Raw genomic sequence first — 6812 nt, 5'->3', positions numbered from 1 at the left:
TCATCCATTCTTCCATTGAAGGACATCTAGGTTGTTTCCAGGTTCTGGCTATTACAAATAATGCTGCTATGAACATAGTTGAACAAATGCCCTTGTCATATGATCGGGTATCTCTTGGGTATATTCCCAAGAGTGGTATTGCTGGGTCCAGGGGTGGTTTCTCTATAGCTTTGGAGCCTGTCCTGGAACTAGCTCTTATAGACCAGGATAGTCTCGAACTCACAGAGATACACCTGCCTCTGCCTCCCGAGTGCCGGGATTAAAGGCATGTGTCACCACTGCCTGGCTCTGGTTTTTGGGTTTTTGTTTGTTTGTTTGTTTGTTTGCAATTTATTCTCAAATACATTTTTGGGAGGGCAGAGTTAAAAGAGATTTCAAATTGAGTAAGCAAATGTAAAGTTAGGACTCTAGGAATGTGAATTGATGGTATTTAGAAACTGCTACCCCCAATATGAGAGCTGTACCTTTAATATGTTCCTTACTTCATAGTAGCTAGAATGTCATAAGTGGCCTGCCTTAGTCCACAAAGCACTGAATTTACAGGCCCCAGGGGACTACACCTGCCTAAGAAATTGCAAGAGGAAGGGGCCTTCTTCAGATAACCTTGTCTGAAAAAAAAATAAAACCTCTCAATTGTCAAGGATCAATTGTCATAACCAAGTAAAATTAGCAACCACAACAAAAAATACAAACCTCTCTTATCATAGAAGAGAAAGCTTTAATCAAACATTTATGATCATGTGTAAAGCCAGATTAAGGTAGATGGATATAAAACAAGAAAACAGCTGGGGAATTGTGTGAGGAGAGGAAGAGTTCTAAAGTGATAGAAGAGGGGAGACAAAAGAATGAGAGAGAGTGATATAGCAGGCACATGAGCAGCACCTTACCAGCAAGGGACTTCCAGTACACCTGCTGGCTTTACGGGGTGTGTCTGCTTACAGGGCACAGAACAAAAGGGGTGCGTGTGTGTGTGTGTGTGTGTGTGTGTGTGTGTGTGCTACTGCAGGAAGCAGCAAGAAATTTGAAACTGGAAAGGGGCAACTGAGTGGACCTGGCCAATGAGAACACTGGTTCCTTAGAATCCCAGAAGAGTAGTTAAAGTCAGTGTGGGGACAGTGGAGTGAAGTCAATACCTCCATTTAAAAGATACATCCCCTAGCCAAACAGACATGTAGTATAGAAGCAGCTTCAAGTAGGTAATGGGAAATAGTTTGATTGAACAGAAATGAGTCTTTTAAGGAAATTTGCCCCCAGGAAAGATGGCCTTTATTGGCTGATCCAACTACCTACCATTCTGGGTCAGTCAACAGTCACAAGTAACCAATAATGACACGAAAATGTGTAAAATGGTTCTCATTGATCCTGATGTTAACCCAGAGGCAATCCACCGCCTTTCATGCCTGCAGACAGTGGCTCAGAAATTCGGGGGTGTGATGGTGAGACTCAGAGCTATATATACACCCAGTTGCTATCTCCTCAACTTTGGTATAGAAGATGCTCAAATACAACAAAAAGATGAGAACAACTCCAAAAAGAGACAAAGCCAGATTAAATACAGAAAGTATTCAGTGGAAAGAAATGGCAAGCTATCAGCGCAGGAGTTAAAAGAAATCAATTGGGGATGGGGCGGGTAGAACCAGGTCGGTTGAGAATACGATCACAAACCTATAATTCCCAGTACAACTCAGGCTGAGGCACAGTGATTGATCTTTTGAAGTTACCTAGAGCTACAGCAAGGCCATGTTTGTGTCTGTGGTGTGTGTGTGTGTGGGGGGGTGTGTTAATTTAAAATCCCTTGATTCTCAAGGAAAACACCAAATGGTGGGAGTTGGTAGGTGATACCAGTGTAGGAGGAAAGCCAGGAGGACCTGTGCAGCCCAGGTTGGGAGGCCAAGGAATTTTCTTCTAAGACTAGGCTAAAGTCACAAAGCTCATAGAGGAAAAGCGAGAGGAGTGGATTCCTTTCACCAAACTTGGCAGCTTAGTCAAGGACATAAGAATCAAGTCCCTGGGGGCTGGAGAGATGGCTCAACCATTAAGGGTTAGGCTCACAACCAAGGAAAAAAAAATCAAGTCCAAGTCCCTGGATGAGTTCTAGCTGTTCTCCCAACCCATTGAAGAGTCTGAGATTATTGATTTTTTCCTGGAAGCAGCCCCTAAGGATGAGGGTCTGAAGACCAGTCATGCCAGTACAGAGGCAGACTCAGGTTTACCAGCAGAGCAGGTTCAAGGTTTTTGTTAACATTGAGCACTACAAATGGTCATGTTTGTCTTGGTGTTAACTGACCCAAGGAGGTAGCCATTGCCATCCAAGGGGCCATAGTCTTGTCCAAACTTCCCATTGTCCTTGTGTGGTGAGGCTACTGAGGAAACAAGATTATCAAGCTGTGATGGTTTGAATGAAAATCGCTTCCATAGGCTCATAGAGATTGGCACTATTGGGAGGTGTGTCCTTGTTGGAGGAAGTATGCCACTGGGGGCACGCTTTGTTTGAGGTTTCAAAAGTTCAAGACAAACCTAGTGGCTCATTCTCTCTTTCTGCTGCCTGCCTATCCAGATGTAGTATTCCCAGTTAAATCTACAGCACCATGCTTCCCACAACTGTTGGGTGAAGGTCGCTTGTTTGGTTCCTGGACGCCCAGTGAGCTTAACCCCGAAATAATCACACAGAAACTGTATTAATTAAATCACTGCTTGGCCCATTAGCTCTAGCTTTTTATTGGCAAACTCTTACATTAATTTAACCTATTTCTATTAATCTGTATATCACCATGTGGCAGTGGCTTACCCGGAAAGATTCAGCATGTCTAACTCTGGAGGCTCCATGGCATCTCTCTCTCTGCCCTTCTTTTTTCCATCTTCCATCTTCTTTGCTTACTGAAGTTCTGCCCTATCAACAGGTCAAGGCAGTTTCTTTATTCATTAATGGTAATCACAGCACACAGAGGGGACTCCCACATCACACAGTGAAATAATGGACTAAGCTTTTGAGCTGTAAGCCATCCCCAATTAAATGTTTTCTTTTATAGGAGTTGCCATGGTCATGGTGTCTCTTCTTTATTCTTAGGGTAATAAAACCCTAAGACAGAAGCCCCACACTGTTCCATATAGGTGACAGGATGTAGTGGCTTTGTGTTGGTGCATCTCATTTCTGTCCTTAGATGAACTGGCATCATCTCTGCTCCTGTGCCCAAGAATCTGTTGATGATGGCAGGTATTGATGATTTCCAGATGTCAGCCAGGGGCTTCATTACCACCCTAGACAACTTCACCAAGGCCACCTCCAAGGCCTACAATAATCTGACCGTCTGACCTCAGCCATGTTCATTAAATCTCCCATCAGGAACTCTTCAATCATTAGATTCTCTGTGCAGAGGACCCAGGTTTTATTTGGGGTTACTACATAGGGTAATAGTATAAGAAAAGGTTAATTAAGCCCATTTAAAGAATAACAAACACTCAAGAGTTCTCAAAAGCAGTTCCCATTATCTGTATGTCAGGAGTAGTGCCCTCTGTAGCTGATAACCCATTTAACGAGGATTCTAAATGTAATGGCAAGGGTCACTAAGTACAATTGCAACCAAGAAAATAGGCATCTACCCCCCCACACACACACACATTTGAACCAGAACAGACTGTTACCCATGACCATGACATTGGGCTCATCTATTGCCCCAACACAGGTGAAAGCCAGGAGCCAGAGCTCAATGACAAATCTAATGTCTACTTCCTTCCTATTGCTGAAGACAATCCACAGATATCACCACCTCTATGCTATCCCCATAAGTCTATTCATAACAGCTTCAGCACTTCGGCCCTAGTTGAAAAGTATTCATCTTTTGATCTCGCTATGAAGAAAAATCTTGTTAAAGGCAGGAAGTGAAGAAAATAATTCTAGAAAAATTCAGTGTGGAGAGAGGACTGAATCTATGGAATAATTATGGCAGAAGTGCTGATGAAACATGAGTCAGAGAAATGCTCAAGTGAACCACACAAAGGAAATGGACCTCTGCAAAGCTGTGGAGGAACCGGACACAGGCAGGAGAAAATGAGCGGAGTGACTCAGACTAACGAAGAACTGGACATGAAAAATCAACAAACTGACAAGCAAAAATAACATGTCTAAAAATATGTGTTCTACCTGAGAAAGCAGCCTAACCTCTGCTGCTTTCCTCAGATCTCTCAAACCTCTTTTGGTCCTTCTAGATGCGTATTTCAGAGTTAAAACAGCAAGAGAGTTCCAATGGCACTCATCTTCTCAATGATCAGTAGAAAATTCCAGCAGTCTTGATTGTTATCATTGGTCTCTTTAGGGAGCCCTATGATAATGGGAAGACTAGCATTACGATTTGGGTTGACGAATACATGAGTAAACTTCAAATGTGCAAAAAAAGACAAATCTTGCATGTTTCTTCTCATGGAGAATCTAGATACACACGTATGGGTATGTGTGTGTACAGCATGAAGGCAGAAAGGAGACGACGGAAATAGGGTGAAGAAGGGACATTAATTGGATCAAATATGAGCAAACCACAATGTGTGTATATATGAAAAGATGCCACAAAGAGACATCATTTTACAAGCTAACTAAAATGTTAATCAAAAAAATTTAATTTAGCCAGGTGTGATGGCACATGCCTTTAATTCCAGCACTTGGGAGATAGAGACAAGGTGGATCTCTGTGAGTTCAAAGCCAGCCTGATCTGCATAGTGAACTCTAGGACAGTCAGAGCTATGTGGAGAAACCATGTCTCAAAAAATTAATTATTGTATGTTTGTGTTTGATGTGTCGGTATAAGTACATGCATGTGGAGATCGGAAAACAATTTTTGAGAGTCTGCCCCCACACCATGTATGCATGCATGCATGCACACACCTTTTTAAGTTATCAGACTTGCAGGGCAGACACTTTACCAACAGACCAATTTGCCTGTCCAGTAAGTGTTTGTGTGTGTGGTGGGGAAAGGTCAGAGGTAGCCATTGAATATCTTCCTCTATCTTTTTCCACTTCATTTTTTTCTTGTTTTTTTTTTCTAGACAGTTTCTTGTAGCTTTGGCTATCCAGGCTGGCCTCAAACTCACAGAACTCTTGCTGTCTCTTCCTCCCGAGTGCTGGGATCAGAGGCGTGCACCACCACCGTCTGGCCTCCATTTCATTAAAAAAAAAAAAGTCTCTCACCAAACCTGGAGCTCACCAATTGGCTAGACTCACTGGCCAGCAGCCCTTGAATCCCCCTGTCTTTACTTCATCAGTGGCTGGGTTACCAATGTGTACTGTCACATCTGGCTCTTTACAAGGATGCAGGGGGTCAGGGGAGGGGCATATTCCCATTTCAAATAGTAATAATAACAATTTATGATGAGGGCATATAAGATTCCAGATCATGCTTAGTTAAAACATTTGCTTTACTTTTCTGTGATGTCCTTATGTACACAGTGAATTTTAATAGGTTACTTTCTCTAATCTAATGCCCATTTATTTTATGAGTTCAATTATGAACACTAACAGGATAGTGGGAAAATTTTCCCTCCTATTAAGGATAAAGGATATACAGGGGTGCTTTTGTTTGTGAAACTTTTTAAAATATAAAGCATTTTAGAAACACATACTTAGAGCCAAAAAGATAGCCTAATAACCTGTGCATAAATAGATAGTAAGATAAAGAAAGAAATACACATTTGGCAGAAAGTTAATTAAACATACATAAGAAAATAAAGAAATTTTATTATACATACTAATGTATGAGCTTATTTTACAGATATTTTTAGTGTACTAGTGTACAAACCACAGTGTATGCATGGAAATCAGAAGTCAATATGTGGCAGGCAATTGATTCCTTCTAACCACCATGTGGATCCTGGGGCTCGAACTCAGATCATCCGGCTTGACTTCTTGACTGTTGTGCTATCTCACCAGGCTCAAACATAGGAAATTTAGAATTAGCATTATCTTCTAAATTTAGCAAGTTTTATTAAATGATACATGTTTATTGGTGCTAATAAACTGAGGAATAGGCTATATTTAAAATATGTCTGAAGAAAAATTAAAACACTTATTGTTTCCTACCAGCTGTACCTAATCATTTTACAGAGCAATTAATTTTCATATAAGACAAAACATTTCAGGGTATTATCTAGTTTTAGATTAGACCTGTAACTAATTTCTTAATGTCTGAACCTAAAGTTCTAAAGCTACTAAATGGAAAACTATTCAGCATCTTCAATAACTTGGGCCTCATTTAAAAACATTATGCTGTTTCAAAAAGAGTACAAGAGTGATTACCCTTACATATCTCCATATTTCATTGTTATGAAAAAACTAAATGTATACCAAGTAAAACAAAATTATGTGGTAAATTTTCATGTACCAGTCTTCTCCCTGGAAAAATTTCTAAATCATTACTATTGAAAGAGATGGTTCAATGGTTAAGAACCCTTGCTGCTCTTCTGGGTTCAATTCCCAGCACCCACATGGCAGCTCACAACTGTCTGTAACTCTAGTTCCAGGGATCTGACACTTCATACAGACATACATGCTGGCAAAACACTAAATAAATAAATCTATTTAAAAATATCATTATTACTGTGTAGTTTGTATTTGACAAGAAACACTAACTGGTTTTTTTAATGTATTCTTCTCTATATAATCTGTTGTAGAGATATTCTCCCCAACTTTGAGCTTCATCTACATTCTAGGTGTGATCATTATTTATGAATGTTTTGAAGATGGGTCCTCTGCAATGTAGGATGCTGAACAACGTCTCTAGGCTCAATTCATATATACCTCTCTCTCTCTCTCTCTCTCTCTCTCT

The 6812-nt window shown here is 40.6% G+C and overlaps 1 long non-coding RNA gene across 1 annotated transcript in view; it reads right to left on the bottom strand.

The window, feature by feature from the left end:
- Nucleotides 1–4170: 4170 nt before the first annotated feature.
- LOC113457425 overlaps nucleotides 4171–6812 on the bottom strand; it is a 7193-nt gene continuing 4551 nt past the window's right edge. Inside the window, exon 3 of the long non-coding RNA XR_003378005.1 lies at nucleotides 4171–4319. This is a non-coding gene — a long non-coding RNA (uncharacterized LOC113457425). The remainder of the gene's footprint in view (nucleotides 4320–6812) is intronic.

Source organism: Microtus ochrogaster, chromosome X (assembly GCF_000317375.1).
Source record: "Microtus ochrogaster isolate Prairie Vole_2 chromosome X, MicOch1.0, whole genome shotgun sequence".
Taxonomy (NCBI): Eukaryota; Metazoa; Chordata; class Mammalia; order Rodentia; family Cricetidae; genus Microtus; species Microtus ochrogaster.
This window is presented reverse-complemented; position numbering and strand designations above follow the sequence as displayed.